Source organism: Eriocheir sinensis, chromosome 43 (genome assembly GCF_024679095.1).
Source record: "Eriocheir sinensis breed Jianghai 21 chromosome 43, ASM2467909v1, whole genome shotgun sequence".
In the NCBI taxonomy this organism is placed as follows: Eukaryota; Metazoa; Arthropoda; class Malacostraca; order Decapoda; family Varunidae; genus Eriocheir; species Eriocheir sinensis.
Window position 1 is genome coordinate 7,156,199 of NC_066551.1, and position 20,007 is coordinate 7,176,205.

Consider the following 20,007-nt stretch of genomic DNA (forward strand, 5'->3'; position numbering starts at 1 on the left):
TCCTGACTCTGAATAAACAATGTATAAAGAAAAAGAATTATGTTCACCACCTCACAGCTTGAAAGTTTGAGTCAACTTTTTATGTAACATATAACAATAACAGCTGATGTTTATGAGCTTTCCAATACTACCATTAGAATTTATTATGACCAATAGTTTTTGAGAAATCGAGGAAAACAAACATATCAGAAAATGTATTATAAATATCTATTTATTACCATTGTCACTTTAAATCCATCCACACGAGAAAATTGACAATTATTTTATTTGGTAGGCCTAGCTTGGATCTCTGAGGCATCAAATTTTGACACGATTCTACTGAAAACTTTATTTTTGGCAAATTAAAAAAATTATGCAATTCACATCAAAAGCTGAATTGCAGAATTGTTTTGATGCATTTCGCACCATGGTGATGAGAGGGTTAAAGGAAGTAAAGTAATGGTATAGGGAAAAAAAACGTTGACCCTTATCTCAGAGCCTCTAAAACTTGCTGTTTATATTTTGCATTGACTACTTTGGTGTTTTGGTGCCATTACATGATTTAAAAGATTAAAATTGTGATTTTTAAAGATTATATATTTTATAAAGACGAATATTAATTATACTGAAAATATATCATACACTTCTACAGAAACAAACATGTAAAAAAAATATAAACTAAAGGGAATCTCCAAATTTTGGTCTATAACTTATAGTAGGGATTTTAATGCATGGATCCATCAATGAATTACTCTGAAATTATTTTTTTTACTTGAATTGTTTATCTAGTCTTTTGTTGAAATAGTCTGAAATTTAGCAGTGAACATGCCAATATTGGTTGCCTATGCATGACAAATTGCAAAGTCATGAAGATTTGGTGATATTTAAAGTATCCCTGGACAACCTCCTCAAGGTCCTACAGTATGGTGGACAGCCTTTGGCCATTAATGGCATGGAAATTTTTTATCAAGTTATGTTGTGGCTTTGAAGATACTTGACTTGCGTACTATGGCCCCTGGTGCTTCTTATGACAAGTTGCTGAAGTTAGGGTCTATTGAAGGACACATGAACACCACATGTGTTCTTCAGACACTGCAATGGTTGAAAATTGCCAGCTGGTTGTGGCCAGACTCGAACCTGGGTCCCTAGGATCAAGTACAAAGGAGCTGCGCTTTCTTTATCCTTGCTCAGGCCACGGTGTCCAAGCTCTGAACATTCACTGTGCTCACTGAAGATTGCTCAAAAATTGTATTGACATTGAAGAAGACTCATTTCACGGTGAAATATTACCAGAGGTAGGCAAGTGCGGTAGTACCGCATCACAAAAAAGTACCGCAATTCAGCAAAATTTCTGAAAACACCGCTCTACCGCGGACCGCATTAAAAAAATCCTGCGGTACTTTGAAAACTATCGAAGACGACATTTGCAGCCCGGCATGCTCACAGATTTTTTTTTTTTTTTTTTTTTTTATAGTGATCGTCAGTGAATCGGACTCAATCAGTCAATCGGTATCAGTGATTCAGTCATTCTGACTTTTCAGTTATTGTTCAAAATTAAATACTAAATAGACAGACCAAACTACTACACTGCGAGTCTAATTAACCCGCGCGGTGCCGGCCATTTCAACCCCGGACCCGTCCGTGGTGCCGGCCCATTTTCATTGTACTATTTTAAGTATGATTCCTTTGTTTGGATAGCCAGGATAGGCACTGTAGTATTTTTTATTTTGACTACCGCTGCTGCAGTACCGCACTGGGAAAGAAAAAAAATGGGACCGCACTACTCCGGAAAAAGTACCGCGCACTACCGCAACCGCACTACTGATTTTTCAGTACCGCGCCCACCTCTGAATATTACTACCTTTAATCTATGCAACTGAATATTGCCATTAGCCTTGCATACGACAAAAATGAGGAGCCTACGGTAGATTTTTACTTAGATTTTAACTGGCCGTGTAATTAGTTGTCATTTTAGCCTAACTGCATTCACCGAGACTTATGTTCAGTTGTGGGGAATACGAAAAAAATAATATTTCACTGTTCAATGGAGTTACAATATTTTTTCTAACATCTCAAGACACGTGCCAGACGATGGAGATTCGTGCGGTGTCAAATGAGACAGATGGAAAGGGGAGGACAGCATGTTTCTGTTGCCCAGCCATACATCAGTCTGTCCTTCGCCCCATGCTTCCTTCGTGTTGAAATGGTGAAGTAGTTAATCATGAGTGAAGCGGGTAAACCAACATGTTCTGAAGAGGGAAAGTGATTGATGATTGATTGATAGTTTATTGTTGCAAGTAAACAACAAAGGAGAAGGGAGGAAAGTGTGTACGCGTAGAAATTGAAATAAAAAGCAGTGCAGATAATAACTGAAACAACGTGAACATGTCAGTTAGTAGATTGAATTCTTACTATGAGTGAACGTGCTGCGAAATTCGTAAATGTGGAGAAAGAGAGAGAAAAAAAAAGCCGTATTTCGTCAACGCAGGACAACCACGCCCTCAGAGTTATTCTTTTCCATGCAAGTCAGATTTGAGTTTTTTTGCACCTTTGTAATATTTTCAGGATGTATCGCAAGCTCTCACTTCATGAATATGGCAAATAGCGGATTGTGCATTATTTTTGTGAAGCAGCGATGCATAACTAAGGTATTGCCGTACAGCACGAATGCCTAGCCCTCGTGCTGGAAGTGAAGTGTGATCGAGCAGCCATTTATTTTTTATAGGGTCGTGATGATTCAGACTTCATTTTTTTCATGATCTTTATTAATTTCATGTCAATTTAAACACTAGCTACAGGTGTTGCAACCATCATAAAAAGGTTAATTTGATTGATTTATATACAGATTTTATATATATGCTTGTGAGAAGAGAAGGAAGTCATTATGCCAAAGTGATTTTAGAAATTTCTTATAGTTTTCCTTTTTATATTTTTTTTCCTATAAATGTCGAGTGTCATATTAACAACCTAAAGAGCCAAATGATGAAGGGACATTTTGAGATCGACAAAATTACACTACTGCTTCATTTTTTTTTTTTAAGTCGACCGAATCAGGACACCTCTCCTCCCGAAATTGACCTCTAGCTCTTTTTGGCCACTCCTTTGACCTCTATTCAGGAGCAGTAAGTAGCGGGCTTTTTTTTAACATTTCTATTTACGCCCTTGAACTGTCTCCTTTGCTGTAAAAAAAAAAAAAAAAAAAAATTCACCGCTCTCCTCTACTAACCCATTTTGAAGACGCGACCCTCCCTCCCCTCCCAGCAATGATTACAACTCTCGCTATGCTTTGGGAGCTGAGGTAAATCTAGTGCGGTTTCCTGTACGTAAGATCCAGAGGGAAAAAAATGGTTAAGAGGCCCTCGGGTGTCTGTCGGCGGCGGTGCACGGAGGGTCCTGCGGGGCTCCCTCACGGCGACTTTCTCGTGGCGAGCGGCGAAGGAGGGGAAGGAAGGAACCGCGCGCCGTCCGCCAGTAGGTCGTCGGGCGTTGTGGGAGAAAGGTGTGTGTTGCTGCACCTGTTTCATCATTGCACCCTGTACTGAGGTTGCTATATAGTGCGGGAGCTTTGAAATAACACTTAAATCCACACTGTTTCACTAAGTACTTTATCTTTTTGAGGGTAATTTGAATTCGCCAAGAAAAATTGTGTGCAAATTTATAGATAATCTCGCGTGTAATGTTTTTTCAGTATTATAAGCGTGGGAGTAGGCTTTGAAATAACTCATAAACTCACACCATTTCACTACGTACGTTATCTTTTTTAGGGTAATCTGAATCCGCTAAAAAAAAAACTTGAATTAAAATATATATGTAATCTCGCGTGTTGCAATGTACGTTTATCCAGTACTGCTAAATGTTGGGTGGGTCGTGTAAACAGTGATTTGCATGCTTGGCGGTGTGTGTGTGGTGTGTATGTGTGTGTGTGTGTTACCGTGAGTATAGTCTAGATCCGTGACGCCGCTCGTAGCAAAAACCAACATCTTCACCCTCCCTAGCATTGCCATCATCACCATCACCACCATCATCAGCGGCAACAACAGTGGTGACCCGCCCCCTGTGTGTGTGTGTGCGCGAGTATAGCCGTGACGTAAACAAGGGTTATATGTGTTATGTACAGCCCTTGATTTACACGAGTACTATATTACTGCAAGATCGCACAGCCACTCCCTGATCGCTTCCCCGTTTTTGTAAGTATTATGCCCTCTCGTGCTGTTTATACCTTGCTGATAATGTAGTAGTCTTATGGAATCATGAAATATCTGTACGTGTAACTTATATAGTATTTTTAATGGAGATGGGAAATGTCTATATGTGTATTTATTCTATGGAAGCAAGCATGTCTATAGGGTATACACGTTAGGAAATGTACATGTTTAGTATATGCAAGGAGTGGATTCAGAAATAAGGTGGAGGAAAGTAGGCTATATACGGGCTTAGCTTATCTGAGGGTTGTTAATATAATCAATCTAATGCTGTAAATCGGGAAGCTATAGCATTGCAACTTTAACACATTGAGGCTTATATTTATTTTCTACAAACTTCAACAAAACTGACAAATTAAGCATGCAAAGGAAACAAACATGGAAGGAAGTTGCAAGGAAACATATACAAGAAAAAAAACGACGACTGGCACAGCAAGAAAACACTGCATGCGGGTACATTGCTCCTACACACAACAGACACACAGATCGATCATTGTTGAGCTGTCCTTCGTGCATGCAGGCGCCGTATTGCATGTACTTTATGGGGCAAGATTATAGAGGACCCGCCAGAAGCAAGAGCCCAGTGCGTTGCGTGGGGAGGCAGAAACGGGCGTGATGGGGCGCGGGGCAGTTAAGAAAAAAGGGATTAGCGAGAACCCGTGAGGAGTGGCGGGGTGGGGCAGAAGCGGGGAGTGGCGAGGTGGGGTGGAAACGGGTGTGGCGGGGCGTGACGGGGCGCGGGAAAATTCGTAAAAAGGTAGCACCGGGCGTGGCGGGGGTGTGGTAACTGTGTAAATGTGGGGCGCGGTCAGGGTGTATTGGTAAACTTATATTTGCGTGGCGTAGCAAAGGTGGAACGTATATATATTTATTTATTTACTTATACCCTACTTTTTAGTAAGGCCTTCGATAAGGTACCTCACCAGAGACTGTTAAATAAAGTCAGGGCTCATGGGATAAGAAGGAAGGTATTTGATTGGATTAAGGCGTGGATTAGCGACAGGAAACAGAGGGTTGCCATTAACGGTAAAAAATCCGAATGGGGTAATGTTACCAGTGGGGTTCCTCAAGGTTCAGTTTTAGGCCCGCTTCTATTCATTATCTACATCAATGACATAGACAATGGGATAACTAGTGACAGGTAAATTTGCAGATGACACCAAAATAGGACGCACTATTAGGACAGGGGAGGATGCTAGAGCACTGCAGGAGGATCTCAACAAACTGTCAGCTTGGTCAGAGAAATGGCAGATGAATTTTAACATCACCAAGTGTAGCGTACTTAGTGTAGGAACACGCAACCCATTACACGGGTATAGTTTAGACTCCACAGCGATAGACAGGTCTGAGTGTGAAAGGGATTTGGGAGTGTTAGTGAACTCTGACCTAAAACTAAGGAAGCAATGTATTAGTGCGAGGAATAGGGCTAACAGGGTATTAGGCTTTATTAACAGGACGGTAACCAACAGGAGTGCAGAGGTCATCCTCAGACTCTATTTAGCGTTAGTTAGGCCACACTTAGATTATGCTGTCCAGTTTTGGTGCCCACACTACAGAATGGACATCAACTTGCTAGAATCAGTTCAGAGGAGGATGACCAAGATGATTCAGGGGCTGAGTAACCTCCCATATCAAAATAGGCTGAAACATCTAAACTTACATTCACTAGAGAGACGAAGAGTGCGGGGTGATCTGATAGAAGTATTCAAATGGGTCAAGGGTTACAACAAAGGCGATATAAGTAAAGTACTGAGAATTAGCCAGCAGGATAGAACTCGCAGTAATGGATTTAAATTAGAAAAGTATAGATTTAGGAGAGATATAGGCAAGCATTGGTTTAGTAATAGGGTGGTGGGGGAATGGAATAGACTCAGCAATCACATAGTTAGTGCAGGGACGATAGCTTGTTTTAAGAGTAGACTGGATAGCTACATGGACGAGGACGACAGGTGGCAGTGAGGTGTGGGTGCAGTAAGGTGACGGGGTACTGGATGTGTGCCTAGTACCGCCGGTATAACGAGGATCAAACCTCTACCTGTAATCCCTGTAACTACACCTCACCCACCGTGAGTAGTGGGGGGGATTCTGGAGCTGCCTTGTGTAGGCCACCCGGTCTCTTGCAGTTTCCCTATGTTCTTATGTTCTTATGTATCGGACGTGGTAAAAATATATTAGTGTAGCTTGGTGATGGCGTGGCCTGGTACAGATGTAAAGGTGTACAGGTGTGTCTTAATGAGGGTGTAAAGGTTTATTGGTTCAGCTGAGGGGCGTGACTAAGGTGCATTGGTGTGGCGTGGCCGTGGTAAAGGTGTATGTGGCAGGGCGTGCTTGAAGTAGGTGGTGACTGCCGCAGCTGCCACTCCCCCCCCCTCCCCCTCTTCACCAGGTGTCCCAGGTGCATCAGGTTACATGCAGGCAGGTGAGCAAGTTCTGCAGACTCGGACGTTATTTTATTTATTTACTTATTCAAGAAAGACATGTTGGCAAGTTCTACAGATGCGGACTTACTGGTTATGCCTACTTATTTATTGCTTGATGTATTTACTTACTTATTTTGACAAAGACCGGCGGACAAGCTGTTTATTTATCTATTTACTTATCTAATAATTTTATATATGCGACATTTTCCATCTCGTGACAAAGACCTGCAGAAAACTCATTCATTTCACAACAACGGTTCTGTTTTTCCCCTGTTTGCGGGCGTTCATTCCCTTATAACTGTTGCATTTCTTTGTGTGTTTTCTTTTATTTGTACTTTGCTACAACGACAAAGGCCTGAGGAAGAATTCATTCTCCACTCATAAACCAGTTCTTTGCTTTTCCTCTTTTTGTTTGCTTGCTTGCGGGCATAACTCGTTTATAACTGTTTTACTTAGACTCAGTTGCTGTCGTTAATGCGTACGTTACTTTCTACATTCGTCTTTTGCTTCGTGAAGGAACAAATTTCGTGTATTTTGCAGACACAGCACATAGCGTGTCGAGACGAAGGGACGCACGAGCGGGTGTTCCCCTTGTAACCCTTGACAATGCACGCGAGAAGGGAGGGGAAGGTGAAATACGGAAAGGGAAAAAAAGAGACAATCGGACGTCTAGGAGTGGGATGGAGGGAAAGGCACTACAGGAAAGGAATGGGATGAAAGTAAGGAAAAAATAAAGTATCTAGGCGGTGGATAAGGGTGGTATTACAAGACACTTTGCCATATCACATCAGCTATTTCTAAAGGTCAAAGAGGGGATCAATCGGGTTTTAATGAGTGGTTCTTTAAGTTCATGGTACAGAAGAAGGGTCACACTACCACCAGGGTCATAAAACTACCCCTGGAAATGCCCACAACTCATACGAAAGCCTTGGCAAATATGTGTTCTTGGCCGGGAAATGTCTTGTAATACGACCCATTATAATAGCCTCTTCCATTTAGCGTAATTGAAAAGCGCGGCGAAAACACAGGCAATAATGGCGTCCGACTCTACCGGGTCTATGAAACTCTCTAAAGAGGTTCAAGTGGAGCTCCAGGGGGCAGCATCAGCCACGAAAGAATAACGTCTCTATAAAACACTTGCCTGCGCTACTATCGGGCTGGGGCCAACCGCCAGGACTCATCATGAAAGCCTACCGTTGTCATTGGCCAAACGTAGAAAAACAAGGAAGGGGCACGTGCGTGTGTTCTCTGCGGCTTTTTACAATGCAGGCGAGGAGGGAAGGGGTCAGTGAACGTCTCTTTGAAGGTGTGGGGGGGCTGGGCTGGGCTGTGGGAGAGGAGGAAGTCTCTCCAGTCTGTTCTTTCATATGAGAAAATAAAATTGTATTCCCGGTACCAAGCCCTGAGCTAAATTCAAGGTTTAAGAACATGGTAGTTAGTAAAATAAGTAGGTCGGTGTAGGATGGATCAGTGAGTAAAATAGACCTCTTTAGTGAACAAAATAATCTCGGTACAAAATCATGTCAGTTAGTAAAGTAAACTCAACCTAGAATCATATTAGGAAGTAAAAGAAGCTCGACCTAGATAATGTCAGGAAGTAAACAACCTCGGTAAACAGTCATATCAAAGTAAAACAAGCTTGGTAAAAAGAAAAATCATATCAGTGAGGAAAACAAACTCGACCTAGAATCATATCACTGAGTAACACAAGCTCGGTAAAGAATCAAATTAGTGAGTCAAACAAACCAAAGAGTCATGTCAGTAAGCAAACAACGTCTCTGTAGCATCATGTCATTAGTAAGCAAGCTCTGAACTAAGTAATAGGAGTAGAAAACGGACACAACAGCCGGCGGGGGACCTTAATAGATTCAGTCTTAATCACCTGCGCTTGAATCACGTCCAGCACCGAGTATACGTATTCAGGGCGACAACGAGTAATGTCTCCCAGCTGGTGTGTTCGCGCGGGGGAGCAGGTGACGCGGTCTGATTTTGTTGGTTTGTTTACCACTGTATGCTCATGTGTTGTGGTTACTCCGAAGGAAACTCTACGGGGTGAGATTTTTCTTATGGCAAAGGAAGCCGATCAAGGGCAAAAAATAAATGACAACAACAACAAAAAAGCGCTAATTACTTCTCCTATAAAATAAAGTATAGATGAATGGACAAATGAGAGGTGGAAGGGTGTTTTAATACTTCTCTCTTAAAGGAGGTCAAGACGTATACTGACGAAGAGACTATTCCAGAGTTTATCAGTGAAAGGGTTGAAAGAGTGAAGATGCTGGTTAACTCTTGCATAAGGGATTTGGACAGTATAGGGACGCGCTAGAGTAGAAAGACGAGAAAAGAGCCCCGCTATGAACTGCTCCCATAAAGAGGATTAGATAAATAGGAGGATCAAATTCGGTGTACATGGTGTTATGTATTTAGTCTTCATGTTTATCTGTCTATCTGTCTCTTGTAAGCTGGTTTATTTATCTAACTGCAGTGCTTTTGTGTTTGTCTATCTATCTTTACCTGTCTAAATATTTGTCCATCATCGAATCAGTCAAGCAATCTGTCTGCCTGTCTGTCTTTCTATCTACCTCTTCTTATCTATCCATCGATTTATCTATATTATCTCTATCTGTCTATCTACCTATCTATCTGGTTACCTTTGATCTATCTGCCTGTCTGTCTTTTTATTTATCTCTTCTCATCTATCCATCGATTTATCTATATTATTTCTGTCTGTCTATCTACCTATCTATCTGGTTACCTTTGATCTATCTGCCTGTCTGTCTTTTTATCTATCTCTTCTTATCTATCCATCGATTTATCTATATTATCTCTGTCTGTCTATCTACCTATCTATCTGGTTACCTTTGATCTATCTGCCTGCCTGCCTACCCGCTACCCTCTCCATTCATCTATTGTACTGTTGTTGCATTTGCTATTCAGGCGTCACGGTTTTCTGGCTCCATAACAATAAGCGTGTGATTGGCTCATGACACACCTGGCAGGACACGACCACCTCCAACACACACACACACACACACACACACACACACACACACACACACAGAGTTATCGCCGAGTGGCCTAAGTTACCCACATGCTGTCCCGATGATCACCTGTCAACTTGAACTCTAGCCAAACTTTCTAAAGAGGATCAAGTGGAGCTCTGGAGGAAGCGAGGGGGTGGGGGTGGGGGGAGGGCAGCATGAGCCAAGCAACAATGGCGTCACTATAAAAAAAAATACTTGCCTGCGCCGCTAACGGTCTGGGGCTAACCGACAGGCGCTATCTTAAAAGCCTACCGGCGCTACAGGATTAACGTAAAACAGGAATAAATAAAAAAAAAAACTAAAAAAAAAACTCCTAAGGTGCAGAGAATATCGTGTCAGTCTGTCACTTAGGCTGAGATGGACTTGGCGCCTTGCTCAGTATTTTTTTTTTTTTCGCTGGTTATGAACAGTTACTGCTCCCCCTTGAGCATGGAGGAGGGCGGGATGTGGTGTGTTGCCCCAGGCTCTCTTCAGGAGAATCTGGCTGGCGATCAAAGGTTCAGCACGTGGTCAGACCTTGTGTGAACGACACGCACTAAAAATAAAGTTCTTTGATTCTTCTCTTTATGGCTTCTATTGAATCTTGTGTTATTCTTGCTACCTTTGAATGGCCACTGAGGATGTTGATTTTCTTCAGGTATTCTGAGGATTTCATGGTGACGTACACGGCAGCTTTGTCTGCTACTCTTATGTTGATATTCTTGTATTCTTTCAGTTGCTTGACTGGTTCAACAAGTCGTTTCTCGATAATTTTTAATCCTGTAGCTCCCGCTGGTTCTAACAGCTTCCCCTATGATTCCTTGTTTGGAGCGGCTGGAGGTCTTGTATACTTGATTGAAACTCCGTGTATAATCTTCATAAAGTCCTTTTGTTCTTCGTCGCCGGGCCTTTGCCATCGCCTTCTGTTTTACTTGACTTCCCCATCACTTTGAATATCTAAGGTATACAAGGGCAGAGGATTTCTTTCTTACGGGCAGCCCTGCCTTAATCCCGTGCTCACACGAGAGGATGGATACACCTCCCCCCTCCTCCCCAGACACTTCACAGCACTCACCGTCCCAGAGAACAGGTCAGTCAGCAGAACAACACTCCTTGCAGAAACCCCAAGAGTAGCAGGAGATCCCAAAGTGCCTCACAATGCTCTGAGTCAAACGCCCTCTTGAGATCGGTACGTGATGCAAGCCTCCTTTATTGAAACACGTCGGTGCTTCACCAGTAGCTACGTGAAGCACTGGATGCGCTCATTTGTTGACTTAACAGGCGTGAACCTTGGCCTGGTAGGCCTCTGCAATTTCTGCAGTTAGCTACAAATCCACATGAGCAATAGAGGTGCAAGCACTCTGCCTGGCAGACTGAGCAATGTAATACCACGGTAGTATTTGAAGTCCTGACGATCCCCATTCCTTTCACGACAAGGAGAAACGGTTTCAGATTGCCTTATGGCAGTCAAGACCGCATGCAATCCATTGATCACGGCCACACCTCCAGCTCAGTACTGATGTTACACACTCCAGTTGCACCGATATGCAACATTTAAAATATATTTAGCATTTTTATTGTATCCTAAACACGCAGATTCAACACACGTACTCGTAATGACAGTATCGATTTTTCAACATACAAGTGGAAAATATGTGATAACCCATTACATATACACGAAAATGGCACGTTACTATTACTTCCAGTCTGTAAATAGCATGCAATATAGTAACTCAAGTAGATGAAATACATGCGGCTTGTTTGTTGCTGTTTTTGTTTTTTTGCCCTTGAGCTGCCTCCCTTATTGTAAAATATATATATATATATATATATATATATATATATATATATATATATATATATATATATATATATATATATATATATATATATATATATATATATATATATATATATATATATATATATATATATATATATATATATATATATATATATATCTCTCTCTCACACACACACACACACACACGAAGATAACAATACTAATTACGTAAAATCCTTAAAAAAACACTCACAAAAAACATGCAAGTAAACAACCCACGCAGATGACACACATACCACTCCTAACATTACACACATTTTCAACACGAGGAGAAAACATGCCCGGTAACCTTTTACGTATATACTCACACGAAAAAAAAAAAGACACACGATACTCTTTACCTCCAATCCCTAAAACAAACAGCTAGGCAAGTAAATGGCCCACGTACGTAAATGACATACATACATTCATGAGTCGTCCCCAAGTCTCCCCGTAGGCTACCCAACCCATGCAGATGACCCACATACACGTAACTTGGTAATCTTGGAGACTGGCAGTGCAGCGGGCCGCCAGCATATACCCTCAAGCCCTCCCTTCCGTCCTTCCCTATGGTCGCCTCTATGGAAGCCTCGCAGGGCCCCGGGAGCAGTGGTTGGAGGGCTTGTTTTGTTACGGAGTCTTCTTTTTTTATACCTCCTGGCTTACCTTGTCCCTAATACCTGACTGAGAGGTTATGCGGGTGTTTAAAGAGCTTAGGGAAAGATTTTACGTGTGTGTGTGTGTGTGTGTGTGTGTGTGTGTGTGTGTGTGTGTGTGTGTGTGTGTGTGTGTGTGTGTGTGTGTGTGTGTGTGTGTTATCAATTACCTAGCTTATGCCAAAATCTTTTCTTTCAAACATTCAACGGATCTTATTCCACCGATTTCACTGTTACTGTTGTGTCTGTCATCGCAAAGAAAAAGAGTAAGTCCAGAAATGAAACTCAATTAACTGCACGTGTAAAATACTTCGCTTGACTCACTGGAAAACCAACAAATAAGAAGAAAAACAAGTGAAAAGAAACATTAACCCACATTCACTCACTTAACTTCACTTGCCCAAAAGAGTACAGAAAAACAGAGAACCAGAGAGAGAGAGCACAATAGGAGTCACGTTTCCAGGTCAATTAGCAACGAACGTGTGAGAACGGTGACCAATTGGGAACCCGTACAAACGACGGAAACTCCTGAAGATGAGTCCAATGCTATAATACACGGGGCCGAGGAGGAGGCAAGCAGCGGGTCGGAAAAATAGCCGTACATTATTTTACTCGAGCGCGGGGAGAAAACCACACAGCTGAAACCGAAGCGCCTGTATTCCGCCTCCCACACGGTTATTAGTGCTGGGGAGGTGTGTGGGGGTGGGGGTGGAGGAGAAGGAAGACGTATTAGCAGCGGTTTTGATAAAGTATATAGGGGAGTGTTCGGGGGGCGACGGAGCAAGGAGAATGGGTGAAGGAGCTGATTCCGTTCACACTGGTAATATACACGTACGCTTCCCGACACGCTAGAGTAATTGTGTTAATGTTTTATGTACACCTTTGGGTCGGTGCACTTTATTTTTGGTTGTTTTTCATATGTCTTTCACTAGTCGGTTATTATTTAGTGTGGTAATAATTCTAGTAATGGGCGTACCTATGAAAACAGGTTTATACTCCTTTAGTTTTGTTGTTTCGTGTAATTTATTTATCATTTTTATTTATACATGCATTTTTTTTAATTATATATATACTTTTTATTTATTTTATTTTTACATTAACTTCATATATGTAAGTATTTCCTCACCCAAAGGCATATATTTGTTCTTCTTTTCACAGATTCGTATATTTTAAGGGCGATGTTTTTATATATTCTTTTATTATGTTTTTTTGTTAATTATTTGCGTATTTCTCTTTTTTTTCCTTTGACTGTATTAACTGATTTGTTCGTCAGTAATTAATTTGATTGTCTGCTGCTGACTCCGAGTAAAATTACATTAGATTATACGCAATTACACCTACTGTAGGAATATTGGGACTAATGGTTACTCTCTCTCTCTCTCTCTCTCTCTCTCTCTCTCTCTCTCTCTCTCTCTCTCTCTCTCTCTGTCAGTATATAGTCCTAGCGTACTTTCCTGTAATTTCCTGGATCATCTTACTTTCTCTCGCTGTCTCATACGAACTTTAATTACAGTATCATTGGCCGTGCTACCCTAAGGCCATATCATTCTCTCTCTCTCTCTCTCTCTCTCTCTCTCTCTCTCTCTCTCTCTCTCTCTCTCTCTCTCTCTTCTTAGTGGAACAAATATGATGGAGTGTAACCGATCAAGCCCTCCCCGACGTTAAATCGCGCAGCGCAAATTGAGAAAGAAAAATCTTCAGAAAAAATGCTTTCGGCTCGATCAGCAGCTCGCGCATTGCAGTGGGTGCCTGCTGAGGTGTATATATTGTAGCGTCATGGTTGTTTGCTTTCATCCATTACCTAAGTTCGATGGGAGACCGCTGAGATTGGGGAGAAAGATGTGGTCAGTGTGTGCGTGCGTGCATGCTTGTGTGTATGTGTTGTACGTTGTTTTACGATGTCGTGCTTTCCATCCATCTGTCTATTTATCTTCCTATCTTTCTATTTATTTGTTATTTTTAGGTGCCGCCTACAGCGCCGGTGTGGTGTCGTCAGACATCCCTGTATCGTGAGACATCCCATCCTAATACATACATGAATTTCGACACGGTACCGTGTCTTTTGTCGACCCTTGTCGTATATGACTAGGATATCAATAATCACGCTTTTTCTTCTTCTTGTGACCTGTTCCGCTTTGCATCGCTTTTTAGCTCCTCGGTACTTTTTTACACTTAGGTGCTTCACTTATGTAGTTACTCTGTGATAGCAAAGATTGGGTTCCGCGATGCAAAGTTAAGGATGTGATGTCTCAGGATACGGGATGGCAAACGACACCACGCCGGGAGGCTTTTTTCAGGGGTCTCATCAAACACCCCAGCCCGTTAGTGGCGCAGGGGAATTTTATTTATAGTGGTTGCTGTGGTATACGACTCTTGCATGCCCCATGCTGCCCCCCAATGTTTGAAAAATCAGTGTGTTTCGGTGGGACTTGAACCTAGGTCCACGGGCTCACCACGCCCGCACGCTGACCACTCGGCCACCGCCTCCCTTGCTTTGCCTGTCAGCGTTTGTTTGTCAGAGTTATTTGTTTCTCTCTCTCTCTCTCTCTCTCTCTCTCTCTCTCTCTCTCTCTCTCTCTCTCTCTCTCTTCCTCCCTTTCCTCCTCCCCTCTCCAGAAGACCTTTATCACCAGCAACATCTCTCACTTTCTTCGCAATTCACTTAATTATGAGCCTTTCATCATCGCCTGCTCCGCCGTGAAAGTGCCGGCCTGCGCTGCCTGGCTGTCGGCTGCTGAACGTGGCGGGCTGGCTGGCGGTGGCGGCGTTTCACTGTGAACCTCTTTTATTGCTGTCACGTCAGTATAAGGTAACAGTCCGGCCTACGGGGATTTCTCCTTTCCATCACACACACACACATACATACATACACACTTTCAAGAGGAGAGTACAAAGACACCTCTCCTCCTGAAACTGACTTCTCTTTTGGCCACTTCTAAACTTCTTTTTTTATAAGGGCTTGTACTGATTAGCGGGGGTTTAATTTTATCATTATTATGTATATTTTTTGCCTTTGAGATGCTTCCTTTACTGTATAATACACACACACACACACACACACACACACACACACACAGGCATGCACACATCAATTCGCTCCACCTCTTACCTTTTTCCTTATCTTTTTCCCCCGAAGTCAGTCTCTCTCTCTCTCTCTCTCTCTCTCTCTCTCTCTCTCTCTCTCTCTCTCTCTCTCTCACACACACACACACACACACACACCGCCTCGACCACTCGCTCCCTCAGAAAACAAAAACAGGTCCCGTTGCAGAACTGGACAAGTGAAAAACGAATGAAAAGAAGCGAAGAATAGAAAATTAGGTAAAAATCTCACCGGACGAAAAATAACAAAAAAGGCACCGCTGAACAAAAGCCGAAAACAACGACTCACGCCTTATAATCGCCTCTCTGGACTTTTATTTCCGACGAGGGTCAACAACACTCGGAACAGAAGCACCATGCGGTCGAAGTCATGTAACCGATAAAAGAAACAAATAGTGAAAAGTCCTCCAGTCTCTCTCTCTCTCTCTCTCTCTCTCTCTCTCTCTCTCTCTCTCTCTCTGAACACATAAAAAAGGTGTTTCTATCTTATCTAAAGGAATTTGGTCGACAGATAATGAAATACTTTTGTCTAATAAATCACTTGTGTTGAGTCGCTTGTCAGGGAAATGATTAAATTGCGTTAACTTTAACATATGAAAAAAATAAGAGGATTGAAGTACGAGGATAAGGAAAGTATAGGAGGGAAAGTAACGGGATTCAGGATGAGGTGTGGTTTACCGTTTATGATGGTGACAAAAAAAAAAAGCGAAGATGAGGAAAAAACAAGAAGAGAGGAGAAAGTGTGAAGTATGAAAGTGAGGAAAACGTATCAGGAAAAACAAGAGTAACGTAACAGTTGTGAAATGTGAATGAGAAAAAGATAGCAGGGAAAACAAGAGCAAAGTAGCAGATGTAAAGTATGAGGAGGAAAATGAAGCAAGAAAATCGAGAGGAAAATTACAGCTGTGAGGCAGGAAGAGGAAAACACTGGAGAAAAAGAGAATGTGTACAGCATGAAGACAGGAAAAATATAGCAGGGGAAACAAGAGAACACGATGAGCTATGGGGCATGATGGTGAGGAAAATATACTTGAAAAATAAACAAAGAGGAAACGATGAGGAAAAATCAAAAGGAAAATAGCAGATGGAAATATACCAAGGAAAGAAGAAAGTGTGAAACGTGAGGTTGAGGAAAATATGTGGAAAAAGAAAGAGTAAAACATGAGATTGAGGAAAATATAGGAAGAAAAACAAAAGGAAAGTAGCGAGAGGATGGAAATATGGCAAGAAAAGGAAGAGGAAAAGAGAAAGTATGGAACGTGAGGTTGAGAAAAATGTTGGAGGAAAGGCAAAAGAAAAAAAAAATAATCGAGAGGATGGAAATATCGCAAGGAAAGGAAGAGGAAAGGAGAAAGTGAGGCGTGAGGTTGAGGGAAATATGCGGGAGAAACAAGAGGAAAGTAGCGGATGAAAATATAGCAAGGAAAGGAGAAAGTCTGAAATATGAGGTTGAGGAAACTGTATCAGGAAAACCAAAAGGAACGTAGCAGATGAAATTATAGCAAGGAAAGTAAGAGGAAAGGAGAAAGTGTGGAATGTGAGGTTGAGGAAAACATGTGGAAAGGAAAAGGTGTGAAACATGAGGGTGAGGAAAATACAGTAGGAAAGGATGAGGAAAGAAGTGACGAGAAGAGGAAGACGGAAGAGCGGAAGAGGAAGAACCGGAAGCAGGAAATAGGGAACAGGTTGATAATGAGACAAGATTATGAAGTTACGGGGGGAGAACTAAGCTGTAACGAGGAAGAAAGACGTAAATGGGAGATATAAAGTGTCATGGAAGGAATGAAAAGGAGAAGACATGGGAGAGGAAGGTGGATAAAAGACTAGAAGAAACAAAAGGCAGGAAATAGATATATATTGAGACTAATATAAAGTGAAGGGAAACAATTATGAGAAGAGGAAGGAAGAGGTAAATGGGAGCAATAGTTTCGCGTGGAAGGAGTGGAAAGGAGAAGACATAGGAGAGGAATGTGGTGGAAGACGAACATGAACAGGAAGAAGCATGAAATAAGTAGATAATGAAGCTCAGATATAAAGTAAATGGAGGAAAATAATTAAGAGAAGAGGAAGAAAGATGCATAGGAGAAGAAGGTGGATTAAAGACAAAGAGGAACAAGAAGAAGAAGAAGAAGCAAGAAAAAGGTAGATAACGGAACTGGTAAACGAGAAGAAAACTAAAACGAAAATAGGAAGAAAAACTCAAAGAAGTGTCAAGGGGTATAGGCGAAAATAAGACAGGAGAGGAAGGTGAATGACGAAAAGTAACAAGAAGAAACAGGAAATAGGTAGATAATGAAACTGAAATGTGGAAAAGGAGGAAAGAGTGAAGAAGAGACATATATTCAAGTGGAAGATGTGAAGATATGAAGAAATGGGATATAAAGTTGAATGAAAGACGAGAAGGAACAAGAAGAAGAAGGAAATAGGTAGATAATGAAACTGGTATACGGGAAGAAAACTGAAATGTGGAAAAGGAGGAAAGAGTGAAGAAGAGACATATATTCAAGTGGAAGATGTGAAGATATGAAGAAATGGGATATAAAGGTGAATGAAAGACGAGAAGGAACAAGAAGAAGAAGGAAATAGGTAGATAATGAAACGGGAATGCGAGAAAAACACTAAAATGAGAAAATGAGGAAAGATGAGATATCATAATTATAGTTACATGGAGGAGGCAGAAATGATAAGAAACAGGAAAGCAAGAATTAAACAAAACGAAAAGAACCAGAACACAGAAAGTAGGTTGAAAATGACACTGCAATATAAGGTAAAAGATAGAAAACCACGATAAGAAGAGGAAGAAAAATGTAAAGAGAAAATATATACACAAGCAAAGGAGGCAAAACCGACAAGAAACAGGAGACGAAAAAAAAGAAACTAGACGAAAAGGAACAGAAAGCAGAAAGAAGGTTAATAAGGAGACTAATAAAAGGAGGAAAACCATGATAAGAAGAGGAAGAAAAATGTAAAGAGAAAATATATACACAAGCAAAGGAGGCAAAACCGACAAGAAACAGGAGACGAAAAAAAAGAAACTAGACGAAAAGGAACAGAGAGCAGAAAGAAGGTTAATAAGGAGACTGTAATAAAAGGAGGAAAATCATGATAGGAAGAGGAAGAAAGATGTAAAGAGAAAATATATATACAAGCAAAGGAGGCAAAACCGACAAGAAACAGGAGACGAAAAAAAAGAAACTAGACGAAAAGGAACAGAGAACAGAATGAAGGTTAATAAGGAGACTGTAATAAAAGGAGGAAAATCATTATAGGAAAAAGAAGAAAGATGTAAAGAGAAAATATATATACAAGCAAAGGAGGCAAAACCGACAAGAAATACGAGACGAAAAAAAAAAACAAGGCGAAACGAAACAGAAATCAGAAAGAAGGTTAATAATGAGACTTTAATATAAGGTTAAAGGAGGAAAACCATGATAAAAAAGAAGAAATATGTAAAGAGAAGATATCAAAGGAGACGAAAATGAAAGAAAAAGAGGACTAAACAAGACGAGAAGGAACAGACAGCAGAAAGTAGGTTGACACTGATACTGTAAAATGATCTAAAATGAGGAAAAGCAGGAAAAAAAATATATATACGATGAGGAGAGGAAAAAAAATGTGATGGAGGAGGCGGAAGACAAGACAAAAGAGAAGTAGTAGTAGTAGTAGTAGTAGGAGGAGGAGGAGGAGAGGGTAAGGACCAGGTAGGAGATGAGCCAGGTGTACGAAGTTACCTGTAATGATGAAGGTGTTGTTGGACGCCTTAATGGTATACACGGCGTTCGTATATCACCTGTCGTATACGTGTTGTCTCCATATACCTTTCTCTCTCTCTCTCTCTCTCTCTCTCTCTCTCTCTCTCTCTCTCTCTCTCTCTCATCTGTCTATCTATTTATCTATCTTTACTTTTCTCTTCTTCATCACCGTTCTCTTCACTCTTTTCTCTTTTTTGGAAACTTTTCTTGTTTGCTCTTTTTTTTCCTCTTTCTCTCCCTCCCTCTCTCCCTCTCTCTCTCTTTCTCAGCATACGACTCACTTCCCTTCCCTCTACTTATCTTTTTGTCCCTCTTCACGCCCTCTTGAACTTCCCCCATCTTCTCTCTCTCTCTCTCTCTCTCTCTCTCTCTCTCTCTCTCTCTCTCTCTCTCTCTCTCTCTCTCTCTCTCGACGTGGAGTGACTCAAGAAGAAAAGAAAAGGGAAAGGTCTTAAAAAAGGAAGGAAATTACAAAAGTATGATGACTCTACACACACACACACACACACACACACACACACACACTGGCAGATGGTGAAGGGGAGGCACTTTCTCTCGGTATTGTTATGATTATCGACTTACCTTTTGACGGAGGAGCCAGAGAAAGGTGCGTACATAGAGGGCTTATAATAGGAGAAGGTAAACAACTATGCACGTCAGTATGGGTGTATAGTGGGTGTCTGAAGCCCGTCTTTTTAAACATATATCAGGGCACCTCTCCTCCCGAAACTGACCCCTCTTTCGGCCACCTCTTTGGATTCTTTTTAGGAGCAGCGAGTAGCGGGCTTTTTTTTTTTATATTATTGTTTACTTTTTTGTGTGCCCTTGAGCTGTCTCGTTTGTTGTAAAAAAAATTATATATTGCCACCCCTAAAAACCTGTTTGAAAAGTCGCTTGTAGAAGTTGCTGGGATTTAGATGGACTGTTTATGCGTTCCTAATGGTAGTTTTACACGACTTCTGTGCCATGATCAGGAGGAAACACCCAAGAAAATGCAGTTGATCTTCTCAGGGGTCTTGGAAAACAGTCTGAGTAGGAGCCTGATACGATT

General features: G+C 41.4%; 1 protein-coding gene across 1 annotated transcript in view; it reads left to right on the forward strand.

Annotated features, from left to right (window-relative positions):
- Positions 1 to 3,984: 3,984 nt before the first annotated feature.
- Positions 3,985 to 20,007, forward strand: part of LOC127010416 (coronin-1A-like) — a 44,048-nt gene continuing 28,025 nt past the window's right edge. Inside the window, exon 1 of the mRNA XM_050884478.1 lies at positions 3,985 to 4,166. The gene's annotated coding sequence lies outside the window, so the exon portion shown is untranslated. The remainder of the gene's footprint in view (positions 4,167 to 20,007) is intronic.